The sequence below is a fragment of the Leptodactylus fuscus genome, chromosome 11 (assembly GCF_031893055.1).
Source record: "Leptodactylus fuscus isolate aLepFus1 chromosome 11, aLepFus1.hap2, whole genome shotgun sequence".
NCBI lineage: Eukaryota > Metazoa > Chordata > Amphibia > Anura > Leptodactylidae > Leptodactylus > Leptodactylus fuscus.
Genome location: NC_134275.1, coordinates 26,661,948 through 26,687,546, shown reverse-complemented (window position 1 = coordinate 26,687,546; position 25,599 = coordinate 26,661,948).

Genomic DNA, 25,599 nt, shown 5'->3' with positions numbered 1-25,599 from the left:
TGATACACAGCTTTCCACTGTCAGAAAGGAGAAATTAACCCTTTCATGGAAAAAATAATAGTTGATCAGCAGCATATAGTGAAGGAGGCATTTTATGGGGGAGGCCATGGCACAGAAGGGGACATGATTACTGTGTGGTGGGCATGGACAGAGGATGGGAATGATGGCATGTTGAGAACAAGGTTTTGAGGCCAGATAGAGAAGTGAAAGGAAATGTAAGAGCTTGTTTGGACATCAGAAAATGGATCTGAGGCAGACATATGCCTCAAATTCCTCTTCATTTTCCGCCCTATGGCGGAATGGCATTGTACAGTACTGACATTCCATCACAGCTTTCCAGGTAACTACAGTGTTTCCCCAAAAATAAGACAGTGTCTTTCTAAATATAGGACCTGTCTTATTTTCGGGGGATGTCTTTATTACAACCAGCAGTCATGCCGGCACTTCCTTAGCGGAGCGTCAGCATGACTGACGATTGTAGGTAGTGTAGGGGGGGGGGGAGGTATCCTACTTACCTTTCCCATTTTGCTAGCAGCGCTGGTGCTGTTGTTCCTCCCGGCAGTGGTGGGCAGGGCTTAGTGAGCATTCAGGGGTGGAGCTTAACATGCCTTTCGTGGGCGGGGCTTAGCGATCCTCAATTCACTGTCAGCAGCAGGTTGGATACCATGCTCTATGCCTGGTGTGCACAGGAAAGCCGGCTGCTGTCTCTTCTGTATGGCGGCTGCTGCCTCTGAGTCTGGGATGAGCTGGGAGAGCTCATCCTACAGCAGCAGGGACAGTGGACACAACAGCAGAGACAGCAGCCGGATTTACTTTGCACACCGAGCACATCACATAGTGTTCAGTCGGCTGCAAAGATTTTAGGCGTGCTTAATTTTCGGGGGGTGCCTTATATTAGGCAATTCAACAGAACAACCCCCCCCCCCCGCATGCCTTACTTTCGGGGGGGTGTTCTATTTTCGGGGAAACAAGGTAGTGGCCATTGCTTACAGGGAACAGTAGCACAACAATAATTGCAGGCCATCTTCGTAATAGTTGCAATGTTAGGACTAAGCTTGTTTCGCATGGATGTATTTCAGAGTATATTACTAGTGTAAATGTTTGCTATCCATGACACTGTTTAAAGTAATGTCTAATACGATATCAATTGTGCCAAATGTATAATGTAACATGCGCCATTTTGATAAATTTGGCATATGCATTTGCCTTTGTAGATCATCATATTTTTGTCATCATTAATATAGCGAGTTGAATGAATGCACAATGATGGGGAAGGTGAACATGGAAACAGAGAACGCCTGTTATGGAAGTTTCAGCAGTGCCATTATCGGTCCCATCACTAGAGTTAGAGCATTGTACTATTTCGGCAATTTACTAATAAAGTCCAGCTAGATAGATTACATTACTAATTACTAATTACTAATTACATTACTAATCCCACCGACTATCATTGATGAAAAAGACTGGAAAATGTTATGTCACCAAAATATATCAGAAGAATGCTGAGCTTGCCATTAAACATGTTCTTCTCTGCATGCTACATCATCTACAGGCATGGGTAAGGTTTCCCTATCGATGATTTCCAGCAACATGCATGTTAACTAAACATAGACCTTATAATCGCGGCTTATTTTCCTAGCAGAGGGGAGCATAGCGCTGAATTATGAACACAAAATTCTGATGCACTTGGATCATGTATCTATTATTGTTTGGAGTCACCAGAAGAATCTCGTCTTACCAGGGGGCTTAAGATGAGAATTACAGTGACATTCCCTTTGTCCTGGAGCGATTGGGACTGTAGAACTGCTAGAGATATTTCACAGTAATGAAAACAGCCTTGAACATCAAGCAGTCGGCTTGGGATGACGACAAAGTAACAGCTGGATTTCCTGCTATCCATATTCCAGTGATAGGGAATTATACTGTAATCAGCAAAGACGTGAACTATATACCGCACTGCGGAGATGGAGATAATTGCTTCTACCATGACATACTTAGGGCTTGTTGATCGAGCCTAATATTTTCCTTCTGAAAAAAAAAACACATTTTGTCGACACCTGTTCCTATTTTCTTAAGATCATTTTGGTTTTTATATCTGAGCATCAAAATATCTTTTTTTTTTTTTTTAAAGTTAATTTACACTTGCAAAAACCTCACGATCTATTGAAGTAAAAGGGTTTGTTCCAACACAGACATTTACGCAATGTCAAAAGGATATACCATAAGTGCCCATAATCTACAAGATCTGGGACCAGGGTCAGCTACAAGTTTTGGTGGGCCCTTGGGCCATAACATCTCAGTGGGCATCTTGTCAGTGATGCTAAGGGTATGTTCACATTCCTCTTCATTTTCTGGCACTGTATATTCGCCGGCGATCTAGGGCAGTGATGATGAACCTTTGAGAGACCAATTGCCCAATCTGCAACCCAAAACCCACTAAATTATCAACAAAGTGCCAACACAGCAATTTAACCTTATACTGTGTGGATCCACAATTGCAGACAATTACGGACGCGCAAAATACGGTCGTGTGATTGGGGCTTTACAGAGCTTTCAATTATATAAACAGCTTTGTACTGCATTTGGTATAATTTTGAACAATTAATGTTCACTATTTACATTATACAGATCTGTTTTATAGGACTGTGCAATGTTATTATGACCTGTAATATCACGTCTGCTATAAAACAGATACTGTGTGATATAAATAGTAAAGAGTCCCCACCCAGTCCAATCTGCTCCAAAGTGACCCACACACAATACAATCTGCTCCATATTGCTCCCCACACATTACAATCTGCTTCACAGTGGCCACCACACAATATAATCTGTTACACAGATGGGTGCCCACTGAGAGGGCTCTGAGTGCCACCTCTGGCATGTGTGCCATAGGTTCGCCATCACGGGTCTAGGACGTTAGCATTCTGTTGTGACTTTACACTACTGATTATGGTCCTAAAATAGCAGGGAGTCCCGAACCGCAGACAGATTGAGCAGAACACTTATTTTTTTCGTGTCCTGCTGCGATTTCTGCCTCTACCTACTGGGCAGAATATGCTCCCCATATATCCAGGAAATTCTCCTGTGTGAACATACCCTTAGAGGCCCATGTTTTATCTTTTATTAAAAACAATAACACACAAGACAGAAGAAAGCTTCCTTCTTGTTGGTAACACTTCATTGACTTTTGAACAATGCAAGCAGAGGGTGCTTCATCTGCAGATGTCATAGTTTCAGTCTGTTGTTCTGATCCTATGACAGATCAGAACAATGGCAGTGAGAACCAAGCTCTACTCACTTATGCATTGGTTGGATACATACATCAATGTATACATCAATGAACCTTACCCCCCCCCCCAAAAAAAACACAATTTAATGCTCTGCATTGTGCCTTCTGTCAGCTTTGTCTCATGACAGACAACAACTTTACCCATCACATTGGGATTTGTTGAGTATTATCACTTTATGCTTTTACACTGGACATGTGTTGTAGTGATTCCAAATTACAACTGCAGATATACACAACATGGGACAGCTGCTTAAGAAGGATGAGGTACTACAAATCCCAGACTGATTTATGAACTTCAGGGAATTAACATGATTAAAAATGCTTATCTATCAATTATCTGTGGTCGTTCATATACCAGCTCTGCGCAGGTCAGTTACAGAAGTACTGTATCACTTGAAGAAGACAGAAGCAACAAAGGGGCCAGAGGTCAGAGAGAGAAACATTTCTGGTGGGGGAGGGGGGGGGGCTGTGGACTGACAACAATAACGTTTGGAAGGGAAGAAACTGACTGTAAGGCTACTGTGTTCATAAAATGGATGTTTTCAATTATGAGCAAAGCAGTGGACCCCTTAAGTCCAGTGGAACGTGTCACCTGGCCACAATTGCTGGGTGATAAAACCAGCCTTGTCTGGGACGTCAGTGAGCTCATAAGTTTCCATAGATTAGAACACCGCTGGTAGCCTCTACATAGTTGTCAGCAGGATCAAGTGAGGTCCCATGTGATTTGAGTGGGGTCCCAAAGGAGGGACCCTCACCTATCAGACATTGTGGCATATCCTGTGGATATTTGACCGAGTCACCTTGTGATTGGTTTAATATAACTTTAGCGGTGCCTGAATAGCCTTTTTAAAGACTATTCATGCATATGTGGGGCTCTATCAGCAAAATTTTGCTGATAGAGCCCCTTTAACTGACATGGATCCTCCTCACCTGATGTCCCTCTTGTTCGAGGGGGATTGATATAGAGTGACCTTCCTCCACTCAGGACACCTTCCTCCAAGGACAGGTCCTTCCAACTCTCCTGTAGGTCATTCTCCATCTATATCCCTTTCGCTTAAGGATCGCAACAGGTTTGAGAAAATCCAAGACTCTAAAAACCCCTGGAATAAAGCTATTTCCTATAAATATAACTGTTTACTCTCATCCCCTCTTCCCCCCTAAACCATATTTTGTTAGTGAGTGGGAAAGGGAGTTAGGACTGGTATTCTTGCCCTCCAGTGTCAAACATACCCTGTTGTGTTCCCATGGTTTCTCTAGGTTTGTTAGGATTCAGGAGAACTCATTTAAATTGCTCACCAGGTGGTATAAAACCCTAATATCCCTCCACTATCTCTTATCAATGTTGGCGCTGTGATCTCTTTGAGGGACTTCTCTCCCACATCTGGGACATGTGCCCAAAAATTAGTCCCTTCTCGGAGAAGATCAAGAGAGAGATTAAGTCCATTTGCCATGTTGAATTGAAGCTACAGCCCAAAACCATCCTGCTTTGGGGGTCCTCTCCCAACTTCTCTCGCAGACAGTTGTCCCTTATCACCTGGTTAAGGTGGTTAATCCAAGCAACCAAGTTACTGATTCCTCTTTGTTGGCGTGAGACCAACTTACCCTTCCGTCCCCCAGTGGAAGTACAACAACCCAGTGGAGGGGATCAGAGAGTGCGGAATGAGACGACACGGGCTGTGCCGCCTGCTATTCCTGGTACACCTAATCACACACTCCGAACCCTCCACCAGGCTTTGCAGACAAGGAGGTTCTGCAGAACTACCTGTTGGATGTGGTAGAGTCTTTTTTCTCTCCCCTGGGGCACTCCTTGTTGGAGAGGGGACCTCTCAACACTGAGACGGTGTAGATGTTGTTCAGGAGATGCCCTGATGGTGATGCAGGCAACAACTCAGGAGTCCAGGGTTGCAGGGTAAACCAAATAACTTTTATTGAACAACGCCAACAGATGCTCTAGGAGCTTTGCAAGTTGTATACAGCATACAGTTCAATAGAAAATGTTCATGACTTAAGAGTTTAGCCAAGGCAATATAGACACCATAGTACTTGACATACTTTTCTTCTCTACTCCTCTCTTACCACTCCCTAAATTAGTTAGGGGATGAAGCAGGACTAAGAGTCCTAATAGAGACACTGAGTTCCTGGAAGGCAGGCCCATATTCAATACTCCTGTCAGGTAGTTTTGTAACTCCTATTGGCACGGAAACATAGATGTCGTTCGGGAACCTCCAAAGTTCTCTCACTAACTCTGAGGCAGCCTCCCGATGTACCTCGGAATAAAGTGGCTTCACTCCTAGAACCTGGGCTGATGACTGACAGAACTCAGTTGAGAATTCAGCAACGTTCCTTCAGTCAAAGAATTATTACTTCAGTAATAGAATTATTACTATTTATCACAGCTGTGATACAAAGTGTCACAAAGTGCTGTGATGCTGTGGAAGTTAATCCCTTGGACTAAGGTCCCTATTGCCTATGGAGATACCATGCACCCTGGACTATTCTGCTAATGGCGTAGTCAAACCCTTACCACCTAAGGGTTACTTATGCACTCTAACTACTTATGGACTCTAAAGGACTGTGCCCTGGATTTCATGAGGTGGCCTCCGGAGACCCAACTGGGTATTATAATTCTGTTTCTAATCTTTTATTCTTTTTACCTTACCGCACTGTAACATACCTTTCTGTAACCATATAAGCTTGTATCCGCTAGCATATATCTCTATGTATGTGGGTTGTCTAATATCGATCCTCTTGGGTTAATAAATATAAAACTTTAGAAAGCTCGTCTCATATTATCCTATAAGAACCGGTCCCTCTCTCAGAGCGGACGGTAAAGGTAAGAAGGTGATTGCAGTTTTGCCCGTGGCAAGGCCAGGTAGGCGAGAGGCTGGGTCAATGTGGATTTGGCGAGGCGAGATCCTTCACAAGGTAGTACAGCATTATACGAAAGTGCATATATACAGTAAAATGGCAGACATATTGCATTTACCATAGACATATATAAGACAAAACAAACAGGACAATCCCGGGGTACATGTAACAAACACAAAACATATAGAATCTCCCTCTGGGATGCTGCAGAAGGAAAAGGTTAATCAACTTTACAGGTTTGAGGAGCTCTGCATTTGGGCACTCCTGCTATGTTCCGATTTCCTGTCTCCCTGGAAACCTTGGTACCAATACACTCATAGCGATACCTGATCCCCCCCCCCCCCCCCCCCGCACTTCCCAACTCAGCAGTTAACATTTGTTCCAGTGGTCTCCATGCGAGCATCCTTTTTCAGGCCTCTTCCGGACACATGGGAACTGCCGGACGCCCAGCAGAGCCAAGTATCACTGCTTGTATTTTTGGAAGTGTATTGGCACTTTTAGACAATAAGCCCTGGGCACTCATGTTTAGTATGAAAGCTTGGTTTAAAAAAATAAGCCATTTTTGCAGACACATTCCCTTTAAGAGTATGTCTTTTTATTTCTTTTAGAATGTATATTAGTCTTAGTGCATTTTCACCTGGTAGAGGCAGAGCACTTAAATCTAGTAAAGACATGTCTAATGGGTGTCTGGTAACAGGAATACTCTGATATGTAACCTGGGTGAAAGCCAGTGTCATGTAACTCTTCAATAACAGGGGTTGAGGAGTTGATAGGATAAGATAGTGACTCCTGGCAGGGGCATTCACAGACTGGCACAATGCCAGGGCAGAATTTGTGCTCTCATTAGCACCTTCCAAAGCAGTAACCATTGGCCAGCACTAGCTTAATGTACAATATTCCTGCAGAACCAACATAGTTGTGCCCTTTGCCAGGCATGCCAGTCAGGGTTAGTCAGTAGAGAGCACTTTCCATGTCTACTCGTGGTATTGGATGGTAATGTGATACATTGTTCCATTATATCATTATATTTAGTCTTCAGTCTCTACTGTAAGTGAGGTTTACAATAAATAAGTGAGAGTCTATAAAATAGATGAAATGTTTGATATCTGTGTCATGGATGATGGCTTAAAGAAGACCTCTACAATACAAATATAACAATAGTTTATGGATATCTTACTATTATACTAAGGCTAAGATCACATCTCTAAAACCAACAAACTTTTACCCCAAAAAATGGTCTCCAGAAACCAATATCAATATACAAAAAACAAAAGAAGAGGCCAAAAGAATCACATAAAAATTACAAAAATACCATCTAGACATTGTTTTTTATTAGACAGTGTATATACTATATTATTTTTATTATTCATGTGAATATGTACACTTTATATATCCAGGGGTTACTTCCAGATAACCATTAGTGGGAGGGTTGCGGTATTTGTCCGCCGAACATCTAGGTGGACCCTCCTTTGTTGTCCTCCATTGTCTTGTATGTTTTTTATTGTTTTGGATAATAAATATATTTTTGTAATTTTTATGCAATTCTTTTGGTCCCTTCTTTTGTTGTTTGTAAGTTCACATCTCTGCCAGAGTTTCTGTTTTGGAGACTACGCGGCAGAAACTACAAAAAATTGGCGGAAAGAAAAATCCTTCATGAAGGACTTTTTTCTCTGTCAGTTTAAGTTTTGAAATGGCAGACAAATGGCGGACCCATTATAATGGATTGTTTAGCGCACTGGTCTCTTCACATTGAGAACTGCTACCTTAAGAGCCCCTTAAAGCTCCTGGGGATGGACAAAACTGCACCTTTTGCCCCCCTCAAGTTACGCCCCTGAGCCTAGCTATATGTACTACGCCATTTAGCTCCCATTAATTTCTAGTGGCAGGGTAGAATTGTTCCTGAGTCCGGCCTGTGCACAACTTGTTGAGATGAGGATAACCTTTAAGGCCAGTCCTCTGCTGGCACAAGATTCCCCAGAATTATTAAGGGGCTCCAAATTCTTAATAATTCTGGTGTATCTCAGGGAGGTCCTATGCACCAGAACTGACATAGATTTCACGTATAAGGACTCCTTCACACGGCGTAAGTGCGCCGTTCATTTAGACACGTATACACGTGTCTGAGCGTGGCGCTTCAAAACAGAGCGCATTGATTCAATGGGAAGCGCATGTATATCAGCATATACGCGCATTTTCCATTGAAATCAATGGGTTCTGTTTTGAAGCGCTGCGCTCGGACACGTGTATACGTGTCTAAATGAGCGGCGCGCTTACACCGTGTGAAGGGGCCCTAACTCATTGTCATACCAAGCAGCTCCTGCCCCACTTTGCCTTCTTTCCTTGGAAACATCTTCCCCTTTATTAACGAAAGCGGCAAGCATTGCTGAAATAGGCCAAAGTGTCACATTTGTTTTTCTTTTACTTCAACCACTAAAAAAATGTGTCAATTTTCAGGCTAAATACTTTGAGAAATTACACCGCTTCTCCATTTATCAGGCTGTTTTCTACCTCCTTCCCTTCTCTCAGATTCTTATCTCTAATAGCACTAGTATCTGTATCCAGCCTCACATACAAAAGTCTATGGAGAGTGAGGTTTGCTGCTGACTAGTAATTGATTTATTGCCTTATTTTATACAGTATTTTGTTGGTGAATCAAGGATGGGACCTACATACTGAAATATTAGGAGGTTTGCTGTTGGTTGGTTAGAATTGTAGAGGTATTAGGTAGCACCTCCCTCTCCCCTCCTCTCCTATATACACCACTGTCTTAGGCTGGGTTCACATCTGGTAATGGTAATCCGCTTTGCAATCAGTTTTTCCCTCTTCATTTTTCTCTGCACATGCTCAGAATGAATATGGGAAAGGAAGGGGGCGGGAGGTTAATTGATCTGCCACAAACGGACACATATTTTATGGCTACCTGTTGAAAGCTCTGTCAAAAAAGATGGATTATGGTATTTGTTTTGGAACCGTTTGTGTCTGTTTTTTTGACAAACACCCAGACACCCCGCACAAATAAAAAATATGTTATGGATTAGCTGAAATTAAAAGTGCTACTTGCAATTGTTGGCCATGCTTCTAGTTCCTTACGTGGCCTAGTTATGAGCCTGACAGCTAGATCAGGCAAAAAATCAAGTGATTTGTGTCCATCTTAAAGGAACACTCCAAGAAAAACTGAAATATTGTTAAATATTGAGGGGAATTTACTAACCCATTTATGCCAGTAGGGAGGGATGAGGCAGGGAGTCCTTGGACCGACATATTTATTACAACTGATGCCATATAACTATAATGAGTAGAGATGAGCGAACAGTAAAATGTTCGAGGTTCGATATTCGTTTCGAGTAGCCCCTCAATATTCGACTACTCAAATCGAATATTGAACCCTATTATAGTCTATGGGGGGAAAATGCTTGTTTCAGGGGTAGGCAACGTTCGATCAAATTATACTTACCAAGTCCACGAGTGAGGGTCGGGCTGGATCCTCCGAGCAGTCTTCTCCTTGCAGCGTCCCCGCGGCGTCTTCCGGCTCTTCATTCACCCGCAGTACAAGCGGACATGCGCAATCGGCTCTGCCCAGGCACAAGGGACAGTGAGCCCTAAACTGAAGCCCCCCGCTTTCCCTTCCTATTGCCAGACCCTATCCTAGGTAATAGGCGACAACCACGAAGACAATCCCTCCCTGAATACGTGAAACACAAAACGCAGACAAGACGTACAACAACAAAGGGAGGTCAGGTAGCCAGGGTTCGGTAACAGGAGAGTGATGCAGTGCCAAATCGGAGTCAAGAGAATAGTCAGTAGGAAAGCCAAAGGTCAAGGATTAGCATACAAGTAAATAACAGCAAGAGATACCAGAAAGCTAGAGGCAATAACCGGCACCAGTGTGACTGTGAGCCAAGACTAAATAGGGAAGGAAGAACCCGCCCAGAACCTGACAGGAAGAAAAGCTGTCAATCACAGGCAAGACAGATTAACCACTTAATGAACAGAGGCAACCTTGGCAGAAGACGGGTGTGGTGCAAATCCAATTAAGGACTAGAGCCGTGTTCACACAGTGCAACCAAAAACCTTAAGCAGATTGTCAAACTGCACACGCCTCCGGCGCTGCAGCATGCGAGCAGAGGGTGGCGCAGAGGCCCGAACAGGCAGAGATGTTACACCGACTGTATAGCATTCGGCCAATCAATGCTGGTTCTGCATCGAACTTTTACATTCGAACAGCGAGTGGTACTCGATAGAGTACGAGTATTTCGAATACTCAATCGAGTACTACTCACTCATCTCTAATAATGAGGTATATAAACAATCTACACCAGTTCCTGACCAGTGTAGATTTCTATTCCGGTGCATGGAACTGTTTCTGTTTTATTAAGAGGCCGGAGTCTCTTGATAATTCGGGCACACCTCATCCCGGCCAGGGTCTTTATTAAGAGTGTTGAAGGACACGCCAGTATTGATAAATTCCCCCCATTGTGTTATGCCTAGTACAGGGTCTGAGGATGTGACAGAAGACCACCAGTAGGGAATCTCTGTGCCAGGTAATGGCCACTCTGTTCCTCCATCGGGCACATCATGGAGTGTTCCTTTAAGTAGATGAATTTAATTGAATATATGTTTTCCACTTTTCTATCACGCAAATAATGGCATGATAACTGTCTCCAAGGAATTGTTAAGGAATTTACTGTGCATGTAAGATTTCTTCACTGCCCACGATGAACACTTGTTTTCAATTATTAAAACTAACATTGAGAATGATTTCAGATAAATCCAATTACTGTCATTTACATTATCCCAAAGTTTCACACGGGCCGAGACCCCTCCGCTCTGCAGGTCTTGTTTTACTTTGCAGTCCCAGTTGTCACGTCTATGGGTGTTGTCAGACTGCGGCCCCCCTCGAACCCATCAGCTATTTTGCACAAGGGAATATTGATCCGGCCAAATGCTATTGTTTTCTCCAAGATAAGCCTGTCTGCCCGCACTCCTCTCACTTTACAGCATAGACATAAACAAGATTTTTCAGGCAATTTAACCACACGTGTTTATTAGAGATGAGCGAACAGTGTTCTATCGAACACATGTTCGATCGGATATCAGGGTGTTCGCCATGTTCGAATCGAATCGAACACCACGTGGTAAAGTGCGCCAAAATTCGATTCCCCTCCCACCTTCCCTGGCGCCTTTTTTGCACCAATAACAGCGCAGGGTAGGTGGGACAGGAACTACGACACCGGGGGCATTGAAAAAAATTGGAAAAAGTCATTGGCTGCCGAAATCAGGTGACCTCCATTTTAGACGAATAGTGGATTTCAAATCCGGGTCATATGAGAATGTGAACTTTGTGACTATGAGACAGGGATAGCTGTACAGGCAGGGATAGCTAGGGATAACTTTTTGGGGCTCTATCGGGTGTGTAATTGTGATTTTTGTGAGATAAACTTTTTCCCATAGGGATGCATTGGCCAGCGCTGATTGGCCGAATTCCGTACTCTGGCCAATCAGTGCTGGCCAATGCATTCTATTAGCTTGATGAAGCAGAGTGTGCACAAGGGTTCAAGCGCACCCTCGGCTCTGATGTAGCAGAGCCGAGGCTGCACAAGGGTTCAAGCGCACCCTCGGCTCTGATGTAGGAGAGCCGAGGGTGCACTTGAACCCTTGTGCACCCTCAGCTCTTCTACATCAGAGCCGAGGGTGCGCTTGAACCCTTGTGCACACTCTGCTTCATCAAGCTAATAGAATGCATTGGCCAGCGCTGATTGGCCAATGTATTCTATTAGCCTGATGAAGTAGAGCTGAATGTGTGTGCTAAGCACACACATTCAGCGCTACTTCATCGGGCTAATAGAATGCATTGGCCAGCGCTGATTGGCCAGAGTACGGAACTCGACCAATCAGCGCTAGCTCTGCTGGAGGAGGCGGAGTCTAAGATCGCTCCACACCAGTCTCCATTCAGGTCCGACCTTAGACTCCGCCTCCTCCGGCAGAGCCAGCGCTGATTGGCCGAAGGCTGGCCAATGCATTCCTATGCGAATGCAGAGACTTAGCAGTGCTGAGTCAGTTTTGCTCAACTACACATCTGATGCACACTCGGCACTGCTACATCAGATGTAGCAATCTGATGTAGCAGAGCCGAGGGTGCACTAGAACCCCTGTGCAAACTCAGTTCACGCTAATGGAATGCATTGGCCAGCGCTGATTGGCCAATGCATTCTATTAGCCCGATGAAGTAGAGCTGAATGTGTGTGCTAAGCACACACATTCAGCACTGCTTCATCACGCCAATACAATGCATTAGCCAGTGCTGATTGGCCAGAGTACGGAATTCGGCCAATCAGCGCTGGCTCTGCTGGAGGAGGCGGAGTCTAAGGTCGGACCTGAATGGAGACTGGTGTGGAGCGATCTTAGACTCCGCCTCCTCCAGCAGAGCCAGCGCTGATTGGTCGAGTTCCGTACTCTGGCCAATCAGCGCTGGCCAATGCATTCTATTAGCCTGATGAAGTAGAGCTGAATGTGTGTGCTTAGCACACACATTCAGCTCTACTTCATCAGGCTAATAGAATACATTGGCCAATCAGCGCTGGCCAATGCATTCTATTAGCTTGATGAAGCAGAGTGTGCACAAGGGTTCAAGCGCACCCTCGGCTCTGATGTAGCAGAGCTGAGGGTGCACAAGGGTTCAAGTGCACCCTCGGCTCTCCTACATCAGAGCCGAGGGTGCGCTTGAACCCTTGTGCAGCCTCGGCTCTGCTACATCAGAGCCGAGGGTGCGCTTGAACCCTTGTGCACACTCTGCTTCATCAAGCTAATAGAATGCATTGGCCAGCACTGATTGGCCAGAGTACGGAATTCGGCCAATCAGCGCTGGCCAATGCATTCTATTAGCCCGATGAAGTAGAGCTGAATGTGTGTGCTAAGAACACACATTCAGCACTGCTTCATCACGCCAATACAATGCATTAGCCAGCGCTGATTGGCCAGAGTACGGAATTCGGCCAATCAGCGCTGGCTCTGCTGGAGGAGGCGGAGTCTAAGATCGCTCCACACCAGTCTCCATTCAGGTCCGACGTTAGACTCCGCCTCCTCCAGCAGAGCCAGCGCTGATTGGCCGAATTCCGTACTCTGGCCAATCAGCACTGGCTAATGCATTGTATTGGCGTGATGAAGCAGTGCTGAATGTGTGTGCTTAGCACACACATTCAGCTCTACTTCATCGGGCTAGTAGAATGCATTGGCCAATCAGCGCTGGCCAATGCATTCTATTAGCGTGAACTGAGTTTGCACAGGGGTTCTAGTGCACCCTCGGCTCTGCTACATCAGATTGCTACATCTGATGTAGCAGTGCCGAGTGTGCATCAGATGTGTAGTTGAGCAAAACTGACTCAGCACTGCTAAGTCTGCATTCGCATAGGAATGCATTGGCCAGCCTTCGGCCAATCAGCGCTGGCTCTGCCGGAGGAGGCGGAGTCTAAGGTCGGACTTGAATGGAGACTGGTGTGGAGCGATCTTAGACTCCGCCTCCTCCAGCAGAGCCAGCGCTGATTGGTCGAGTTCCGTACTCTGGCCAATCAGCACTGGCCAATGCATTTCTATGGGGAAAAGTTAGCTTGCGAAAATCGCAAACTGACAGGGATTTCCATGAAATAAAGTGACTTTTATGCCCCCAGACATGCTTCCCCTGCTGTCCCAGTGTCATTCCAGGGTGTTGGTATCATTTCCTGGGGTGTCATAGTGGACTTGGTGACCCTCCAGACACGAATTTGGGTTTCCCCCTTAACGAGTTTATGTTCCCCATAGACTATAATGGGGTTCGAAACCCATTCGAACACTCGAACAGTGAGCGGCTGTTCGAATCGAATTTCGAACCTCGAACATTTTAGTGTTCGCTCATCTCTAGTGTTTATGCTAAAACCTTTCCAAAAACATCTTGGAGCAGTCGGATATTTCCTGCCCATGCAGCTGCCATCTAAGGTCCGTGGCATTAGAATAAAGCAGATATATCAGGAATGCAATGCCATAGACGTCCAGACATACACATTTAGCATCCCTGTTTTTTCTCTCCAATAGCCAGTTTGGGCATTTTTTAAGTCTTAGTTCTGAAAAAACATAGAGAATTCTTTAACCAGCAATTTCCCAAAATATCTTTAACTATGAGCCATGAGGTGGGCAATAACAAGCATTAAAGGCACCCTTTCTGATACTGGCTGACACCGCCCCATTCCTAGCCACTTGTCAGAGTAGTGATCGGTACTTGCTATGGACCTTGGGTTCATTTTCCACAGATCTGTGTTTGTAGGCCTAGAGGAGAGGTGATCTCTGCACCCATTAAAATATGGTCTGTAGCTGGATAGGGTCCCCTCTCAGGGCTGGTGACAGCACTTGGTGCACCCAAGCAAGAGTCATGGGCAAAAGCACCTGGGGGACCACTGAGCGTCCACAATGAGGACATCCATCAATACAGATGGAAGTGCTTACTGCATTGGTAGTGGCCAAGGGAGTAAGTGGTGAGTATGGATTTCTTCATTACTCTTTGAAACTTTCTCTCCACTTCATAGTTTAATAACTAGCTCTTATGATGATCTGTAATTCACCTCCTCTTCCTGTAGAGGGCACTTTATAAACTAGTGAACTGTTCAAGGTCTTCAAAAAAAATGGCTGCCTGTAGTCAATGTAATATAGGTATGTGTGTGCATGCTGCCAGAGCTGTACTCTGTGGTCGTGTCTGACTAACCCAGCAGCTTCAGTCAGGTTGGTGACTGCTGGGTTATGTATCTACTAGCCTCGACTTTGTCTGCGGGTTGTTGGCGTCGATGACCCGACTATATTCAGCAAATTGCTGTCATCGATGATTTGCCTGCTCCGGCGTTTCGGCAGCTCTTAAGCTGTCCTGCTGCTGAACTTGATCCTCACACTGTGCCTGTGATTGTTCTGGCATCTCAGCAGCTCGCTGGGAAGCCATATAATGAGCATTTTGTTGGCGTTGATGATCCGCCTGCTCCGGTGTTTCGACAGCTCTCAAGTTGGCCTGGCACTGAAGTTGTTCCTCGTACCATGCCTGTGATTGTTCCAGCATCTCAGCAGCTCGCTGGGACGCAATATAATGAGTGTGTTGTAGGCGTCGATAATCCCCCTCAGCTCCGCTTGAGGAGGACTATGTTGAATTCTGGCTACCTTCATAGCTGTCGTTGTTTGCGACAAATTAGATTTTCTTTTTCCAGGCATATTTAAAATTTTCAAACTGCCAATATGGATTAAAGGTGTTTGACCATGTTAGTTTGTAAGCACTTCCTGGAGCAGATCAGATAATATGAAAATGCATGTACACAATCCACTGAGGGTTAGCTGGGTGTTTACATAGAGAGATAACAGACTTGGGACCTGAGATAAGCTGCTGCAAAAGCAGTGTAATATAGTATGTGAACATAAATTCATAACAGTCGTGAAGCCATGTCATTTACCGGGATAAAAAGTAGCCTATGTTTTAATCGAGGTTACAAACTGTCTATGTGCTGAATTTCATCCAAATCCATGCAGTCGTTTTTGCGTGATTGACGAATAAACATCCAAACACACAAACTTTCACATTTATAATACTAGTAGGAAAGGATGAGAGGATAAAAGTGCAGGAGATGCATTTTATATACATGAATGGCTGTATACCTGTACACTAAGAGATGTATGTATACGTGTGGATATACTGAGATGTGTGTATACTGAGGGGTGTTAAGTAGTCAGAATATTACATGACCTTATAATTTCCTCCCACATGTCAATACTATAAGTTTACCTGCATCGTCGTATCGTCATAACCTCCCCCCCCCCCCATGGTTTAGTGAGGAGAAATAAGTACTAGTACACACTCAGCGTTTTTCAGTACCAATAGCCTGTACCCTATACTCTCTTGTACCTCATACTAGCCTGTGTACCTATACCTATACTCCATACTCTCTTGTACCCTATAGCGTATACCCAATACTAGGCTGTACCTATACCAGAATGTACCCCATACTCTCTTGTACCCCATACTCTTTTGTACCCCATACTCTCTTGTACCCTATACTAGCCTGTACCTCTAATAGTCTGTACCCTATACCCTATGCTCTCTTGTACCCCATACTCTTGTACCCCATACTCTCTTGTACCCCATACTCTTTTGTACCCCATATTCTCTTGTACCCTATACTAGCCTGTACCTCTAATAGCCTGTACCCTATACCCTATGCTCTCTTGTACCCCATACTCTTGTACCCCATACTCTCTTGGACCCCATACTTGAACCCCCAGCTTCCATCTGGCCCATAAACCAAGGAGACCCACAGATTACCCTAACCACACTAAGGTTGATTAAACTCCTTAGCATTCATAGCCATCACTATCAAGAATTTGCTGTAGGAATGAGGTAGGGGCCCCCGGACAAAAGATTGCATGTGGACCCACAAGACTTTAGTTACGCCACTGCCTGCACCCTATACTAGCTTGTACCCTACATTAGCCTGGACCCTATAATAGCCTGTACCTATAATAGCCTATAACATATAATTAGCTGCACCTGTACTAACCTGTACTTAAAATAGCCTATACCCTATAATTAGCTATACCTATACTAGCCTGAACCTATACTAGCCTATACATATATAGAGACAACTGCTTTATTCTTCCAGAGAACCCCATTAACAAAGGGGCGCTGGTGTTAATAAGTGGGGTTTAGGGTCTGAATATACACTGCTCAAAAAAATAAAGGGAACACTCAAATAACACATCCCAGATCTGAATGAATGAAATATTCTCATTGAATACTTTGTTCTGTACAAAGTTGAATGTGATGACAACAAAATGACACACAAAAAATTGACCATTCGCAACCTCATCAGGAGCATGTCCAGGCGTTGTAGTGAGGTCATACAGGCACGTGATGGCCGCACACACTACTAAGCCTCATTTTGACATGTTTTAAGGACATTACATCAAAGTTGGATGAGCCTGTAGTGTGTTTTTCCACTTTATTTTTTTTTTTTTTGGGGGGGGGGACTCCAAATCCAGGCCTCCATTGGTTAATAAATTTGATTTCCATTGATGATTTTTGTGTGATTTTGTTGTCATCACATTCAACTTTGTACAGAACAAAGTATTCAATGAGAGTATTTCATTCATTCAGATCTAGGACGTGTTATTTAAGTGTTCCCTTTATTTTTTTGATCAGTGTATTTTAATGCTAAGGTTTGGGTCCATAAATATTTGGGCAATCTGGTCTGTGGTGTGAAATTACTATAGGGGGTCTAAATATACTTAGTTATGACCTTTTAAAATAAACAACACCCCTCAGAAAGGTCACTCCCATTTTTTTCTGTGACCCACTACTCCATTATCACCCTGTGATCCCATCTTTGTAGTGAAAAGGTAGCAGCGCTCACCTGAACATTGCAGTGTCTTCAAACCGTGGATCTGTGGGGGTCCCAGGTGTCCATACTCCAATATATCTGTGCCAGTTTTCTGGCATCGATGGTTGTTAATGTAGAACGTATTTGCTGCACCTTCCCTGTTCTGCACCTTACCAGCAGCAATTTGTGAATGTGACACTTCTGAGCTATCTTTCTGTCCCAGCCACCTATGAGCTATCTTTCTGTCCCGGCCACCTATGAGCTTTATGTCCTGGCCACTTCTGAGCTATCTTTCTGTCCCGGCCACCTATGAGCTTTATGTCCTGGCCACTTCTGAGCTATCTTTCTGTCCTGGCCACCTATGATCTTTCTCCCTGTCTTGGCCACCTATGAGTTATCCTTCTGTCTTGGCCACGTATGAGCTATCTTTCTGTCCCGGCCACCTATGAGTTATCCTTCTGTTCTGGCCACGTATGAGCTATCTTCCTGTCCCAGAGAATAGAGAGACACCGAGCACACTTATAGTGTAGATGGTCTATTATAAATATATAGATGAATTATCTGGTGTTTATGAAAAGAACTCAGGACCTGGTGGCCTCTCACCTGATTGGGTTGTGACTCCGTTCACAACTCCGTTTTAAGCAATATTAGGCTTCGTCAGAGTGAGAGTGGCAGAACGTCTCTACAACACTGGTCAAAAACCAGGAGGATGCACCAATGAAAGAACAATTCACCTGGTGAATTTTACCCGGAAGTGGCACATGGAGCGGTACGGTTAAATAGGCCGAGTAGCGCTCCGGATAGAGTTTATTTCTTCCTAGCTTGAGTGAAGCTCGATTAGTGAAGTTACGCACTTGATAAAGGGTTCCGACCCGAAACGCGGCAACTGTTTTTGCGTTGTGCAATCTTCCTTTTGAATAAATTCCTTTGGACCTGAGAGCGCCGTCCTTTTGTTCTTTCATTGATCTTCCTGTCCCGGCCACCTATGAGCTTTCTGTCCTGGGAACTTCTGAGCTATCTTTCTGTCCCAGTCACCCTTGAGCTATCTTTCTCTCCCAGCCACCTATGAGTTATCCTTCTGTCCTGGCCACGTATGAGCTATCTTCCTGTCTTGGCCACCTATGAGCTATCTTTCTGTCCTGGACACTTATGTGCTTTCTTTCAATTTAAACAGAGGATATAAAATTGGCATTTTAGGAGTAGTAAACATACTGCTAAGGGCTCGTTCACATCTGCGCCTGGTCTCCGTTCTGCAGGTTTCCGTTTCCTGCACAAAACAGAGGCAGGAGACGGAAACCTGCAGGACTCTTTCAAATCCATTCATTTGAATGGGTTTGAAAGATGTCCGGCCGTGAGCGGCAGTGAGCATTTTATGCTCTCCGCCGCGAAACCGTTTTTTTAAACTGGACACAGTCGGACATGCAGTACTCTGTGTCCGATTTAAAAAAAAAACAGTTTCGCGGCGGAGAGCATAAAATGCTCACCGCCGCTCACGCCCGGACCCGATCTCCACAGAACGGAGACCGAACGCTAGTGTGAACCTTGCGTAACATTGGTTACGTGCAATGATACTTGAGGATAGAACAATGCAAGAGCTCTGTAAATAACATCTACACACTAGACATATGTGAATGTGTAAGGTATTGAAGGACGACCGGGTTTTTACATACTCTAGCTAATCCCCCACCAGATGCCATTAAAAGCTTTTCCGGGTTCACTTGTCAGAGATTACTGTGTCTGCCTGGAAAGAATGAATGCAATGACCATGTAAGTGGCGCAGACATTTTTGCCATTAATTAAAGATATAATGGAGGGCTCTAGTTTGGTGCCCTTGTTCAAGCACGATTGAGAGTCTTAGGTTTTTCTTAGGCTGTGGGTTCTCAGTGGACATAATGGCACTTTGAGGAGCTGGGGTGCTTTGAACTTCCAGGGAAAGACACTATTGTCTGTGTTCAGTGAAATGTCATTACTCTTCCTGTACTTCAGCGCCTCGGACAAACAGCTTGTAGAGCACGGTACTTTAGGATGACACTACAGGATTAATGGTAATGAGGTTTTCTATGAGTGTTCGACCATTGACTAGGAAATATTCCATCTGGTGGGGCAAGTGAAAAACTGCTGTGACTTTCCACTAAGTACACATTATGGCCCAAGCTTGTTACTTTATACAGAGGATTTAATGTCTATGGCATGCATTTTTGAGTTATTGACTAGTAAATGAGTAACTTTGAGATTTTCAGTAATAGGCCAACACAAAATAGAAGATAATTGTGAAGAGGAAGGAAAATGATACATGGTTTTCATAATTATGATCAAATATAAATCTGAAGTGTGTAATTTGCTAAAGCCCCCCTATATCAATTTATTTGTAGGGCCACCTTTGACTGTAATTATGTGTCTGTGAACAGCCGTTTTTAGGTGGATGGACATGTCTTGTTAGGTTTGCAATTGTAGAATATTTTCTCCATTTTTTGGATAAGGATTGAACAGTTCTCCTTGAAATGCTCAAAGCTTGGGGTATATTTCTATAACCTGTGGGGAAGGTAGCTCGGTAGAAGCCGTGGTGCGGACCCAAGCAATCAAGACAGGGACACAAAATATGCAGCAAACTGGTTTATTTAGAAAAACAGGGAAATACATAAACCTTCACTGCAGGCACAAATGAGCAAAAACAAAATACAGCCTTAACTTCAGGCAAATATAAAATGAATTCCTGCTCATCCGAGTGACTAAACAAAGTAATAACCTAACTATATGTGTTACTTACAGCCACACGAAAAAATAAACACAAATTGGTTTCACTGGACTCAGGGTTACAGGACAGACCCGGCAGCCTCCTCACTTCTTGGATCTGCCCTGAAGTCCAGGCTCTGCAACCTTTTATGAGGCTGAAACCTATTCCAGACCTGCACTCGACCATAAATAAGTCATGAATCTGGGGTTGATATAACAGGACTCCAGCGCTTTGCCTGTCCTCTTCTCACAAACATAACACTCCACAACTTTATCTTTGACCTGTCTGGTGAGTTCCTCGGTCTTCATGATGCTGTTTGTTCACTAGTGTTCTCTAACAAACCATTGAGGCCTTCACAGAACAGTTGTATTTATACTAAACTAGCATCTGCCCGTGACTTCGTCTGCGGGTTGGTGTTGGCGCTGAGCCGCTTATATTTAGCCAATTGCTGTTGTGGATGATCCTGTTATGGTCTGGGGATCCTTGACCACGGACTGGCCCCGGACTGATAACTTCTCAGTCCAGTAACGGGAAAAACATATAAAAAACAATAATAAGTATGAGCAGTTTGGACTTCTAGTGTGGACACTCCTACACCCTGCCTCGCACAACTAGAAGTAGCCGTGGGCCCGACTAACTTGCCTGAATGGGCACGAGCACAGCCGGAGAAGTAGCTAACCTGCAAAGGGAAATAGAGCCCCTGTCTAGCTTCACGTTTATGAAGGAGAGGCAGATACAGAACAAGCCCCCCACGGATGTCCAGACTGGACTAACGGTGAACATGAGAACACAAAAGCATAGGAAGAGAATAAACGGGAAACACAGAATAACTGAACTAAAGCAAGGGATAGGAAAAAACAGAACTAAGTATCACACACCCAAAAACCCCTACCAAAAATATTCCAAACCTCCAGACAGAAAAATACCTAGGGCTCACTGCGCCCGGAACACTATGTCTGGACAGGAGCTCAATACTTAGCGAACTAACCAGTGTGAACAGGAGCAAGAAACTGGATGGGCCGGGATGCAGATGGTAGCAGCTTCAGACACAGACCATACTAGAGCACAGGTACAGAAGATTTAAGACCGGCATCAGATAGCATGTGCAACAACCTTATATAGTCAGAGAAGGCCTCGCCCATGGCCTGTCAAGTATTCAGCACTGCAGGGAACTTAACCCCTTCAGAGGCCAAGACACACCAGGCACTGATCCACCAGGCCACTCACCACGTGAGCCACGCCCGAGTGCCAGAGCAGAAACCGCATGTCTGGTGTGAACATTCCCCTGCCGTGCATCAGGTGATTCACGCGCTGAATGCCGTCCGGACACTCTGCGCCTGAACCTAACAGGCCGAGACTGCTGAGACCGGGTCATAACAGATCCGCCTGCTCCCGCGTCTCGGCTCTACTACATCGCAACATATGCGCAGCATACTCACTTGTATGTACATCTCTGCATATGGAGAGCGTACTCAGCTGTGCTACAGTGCTGCATAAGCTCTGCTACATCTGGCCATTTGAATTATAGGAGTGTTCTTATGTCAGTGTGTGAGCAGCTTCTGTGTTGGAAACGGCTGGATGGATGTTGTAGAAATTTGCCACAGTTCGATCAGCCTGCTCCCGCATCTCGGCTCTGCTACATCGCTGCATATGTCTAGGATACCCAGCTGTATGTACATGTTTGCATATGGAGAGCCTATAGAGGGTTGCTACACTGCTGCCTAAACACTGCTACTTCGGGCAATTGTGATTACAGGGGTATTGGTATGTGACTGTCTGAGCAGCTTCTGTGTTACAAAGGGCTGAATGGATGTTGCTGAAATATGCCAGAATTCGATCAGCCTGCTCCCGCGTCTCGGCTCTGCTACAACGCTGCATATGTGTAGGATACCCAGCTGTATGCACATGTTTGCATATAGAGAGCCAACCTAGCTTTGCTACAGTGCAGCGTAAGCTCTGCTACATTGGGCAATTGTGATTACAGGGGTTTTGTTATGTGACTCTCTGAGCAGCTTCTGTGTTACAAAAGGCTGAATGGATTTTGCTAAAATGTGTCAAAGTTTTCCCCCTCCCCCATCATAGGCAGAACAACACATTCCCCGTTGTACTCACTGAAACTCTACACCCGATATACTCCTCTTGCCCACACACAGCCTGCATGTTCTGTAGTCTCCCGATCTTCCATGAGACTCCATTTTCTTCAGCTTTCACACTGCAGCTTAATTCTATATAGCTCCACCCACAAAATAGCATGTAGCTCCACCAACTGCCTAGCATGATCCTATCCTAGAATGGCTCAAGGACCTGTGATTATGTCATCACAGGTCCTTTAGTGTTGTGTGAACCTAAATTCCTTCACTGTGGTCATGTAGTGATGTCATATACTGGGATAAAAAGTAGCCTATGTTTTAATCAGGGTTCCTATCTATGTATGTGGCAAATTTCATGCAAATCTATTCAGCCGTTTTTGCGTGATTGAGGAACAAACATCCAAACCCACAAACATCCAAAGCCACAACTTTCACATGTATAATATTAGTAGGATTACACACAGCTGGACTCTATTAATGAATTACCCGTATATACTCGAGTACAAGCCAACCCGAATGCCACAAAAAATTTGGGAAAAACTTATTGACTTATTGGCTTATACTCATAAGCCGAGGAGGGGAAATGCAGCAGCTACTGGAAATTTCAAAATTTAAATCGTCTGAGTTTTTGGGTGCAGTAGATGCTAAGTGCTGGGAAAGGGAAGGGGGTGTTTTGGTTGTCTGTCTGCCCCTTCCCTGAGCTTGAGGACTGTTTTTTCTTCCCCCACTTGGAATTCAGTCTGGCTGAATATAGGGTATCTGCAGTGCTCCTATTAACCCCTTCCCGACGGAAGAGGAGCACTGCAGATACCCTATATTCAGTAGACTGGGCACTTTGTTACAAAATATATTTTAACATGAATTTTAACAAAAGGGAATTTTCTGATGGCACAATCCATTGAAATACAGGGTTTTACAAAATTCTGCAAAATATATAGACACCATATGCATAACAATAATTGAATATATTATTGATAATCCTATTGTAATCTTACCTATATTATGTAAGTGTAGAATAAGAAATAAGGGATAACTAACAGGAGGCCCAAAGTTCATGAAAACTATCTGATCCAACAAAACTCCAACGCTATCACCAGGATAATACTGACCATACAGAATAGACTTCTAAGTGATTTAGCATATGTGCAATGTGTAAAAATAAGTAACAAAGTAACAAATGTGTTGCAAAAGTTGAGCTTTTTATTGTTTTCTGGTAAATTTGCCATTGATATACCAGTGACAATTATCAGGAGCCCTGTGACCTTCACAATGTGTCCTTATTTCACAGGGGCAGAGGTCAGAAGTTTAGCTTCTGTTTGAGAAGGAAATGGTCTTGTATTACAGAAGAAGAACAAGGACTCTCTGTGAAACATGAAGTCGGAGCAATTCCATCTGGAAGCGACAGATTGCAGGAGTAAACTGATAGTGATATCTGCCCTAGTACATTTATATGTAAGTAAATAGCTAAAATTAATCCTATGCTGAGGGAATCTCTATTGGCATATTAATCCATCGTACTTCAGTTCACAATGAAACATCTACCTTTTATCCCCATGTTGTTTTTAAGACTCTATTCTGTGCTGGATATCTTCTTAATATAGCTTTAGAACAGTTAGAGCCCAATTTTTCAGAAACAGGGCATCAGACAATCCGCAGAGTCATAGAGTTAAATCATTAAAAAATCTGTATATCTGCAGCTACCACTAAAAAGAGACAAATTTTTTTATTGCATACTGTTTTTTTTTTCCAAACATTCAGGAGTAAGATTCCAGCAAAGTCATGTCTCCTTATTTAAAACTTAGCGTTTATTGATAGTAGACAAAGTTCGTAAAATCATAATTATTCGTGTGATGAAACACACTGGATACATGCAATCGATGGAACAGCTGACGCGTTTCGAACACTGTATGTGTTCTTAGTCATAAGCTATGACTAAGAACACATACAGTGTTCGAAACGCATCAGCTGTTCCATCGATTGCATGTATCCAGTGTGTTTCATCACACGAATAATTATGATTTTACGAACTTTGTCTACTATCAATAAACGCTAAGTTTTAAATAAGGAGACATGACTTTGCTGGAATCTTACTCCTGAATGTCTGGATTTCAATCACCCTAGCCGAAAGGGAATCTTCCGGGCAAATCCAATCTCCTCCAGAATTAACGTGAGTGTGTTTCTTCAATCATTGAATTGCTTCTTATATATACTTCTTTTGCACGTAGAGCTGTGTTTTTCCCTATACCTTTTTCCTGCACAACGTTACACTGTTTTTTTTTTTTGTTTTTTTTTAATTGAATGTCAAAATTGAATGCAATAAACTCATAAGCTCCCTCTAGTGGTGGCTATAGGCAGCCAGAATTCATTTTATTAGTGCATTGCTTATACAGGTTTGTGAAATGCCAAAGAAAAGAAATCAAAAATTCCGTCAGAACACAGTTTCATCCATATTTAACTAATGTTCAAGATTTGGCATTCCCTTCAAAGAGTATCTGTCACTTCAGGTGACTTTTCCTTCTGCTGCTACTTTCTCTATATTTTATTTTAATTACCTTTCTTGAGCTAGTGGGTAGAGGCCAGCGACTGTGAAATCTTGTATACACTGTGCCAAGAAAGTAGAGGGAATTCTGCTCCTGGATCATTATATCCCATATACAGAGCATTATCAGCACCACAAAGGACATTATAGAGAAGCAATGAACAGTACTGATGTGAATAAAACTCTAGGGTGATATAGAAAACTCACCATTAGCTGCAGCATCATGTCTGTATGTGTTTGTGCTGGTCTCCCAGCTCTTCTTCCCCACTCCATAGATCTCTATGGGAAGCATATAACCTGATCCCTCAGTTCTCTTAAAATTGATTTAGCAGATAATTCAGAATAAATGAACAGTTTAGGAAGACTAGAAGAGTAAAGGAGTACATTTACTGGAGAAAGAAGTATTTTTCTCTAAGGTATTTTACAATTTTCTTAAATTCACCCATACTCTTGCACCGATATCCATCACGGCATTCCACTCCGGATTAGGCCCAAATGAATGGGCCTAATTGGGAGGGAGTCTCGTGCCGTGGACACTGCGGCTGAGTCAGCCACAGAATCCACGGCAAGATAGGGCATGTTGCTTCTTTTTTTCCGCTACTAGCTAGCAGAAGAAAGAAGCAAACGGCTCCCATTGAAGTCAATGGGAGCTGTTTTTGGCAGCAGATTTTGAGGCGGATTCCACGTGAAAATCCGCTGCCAAA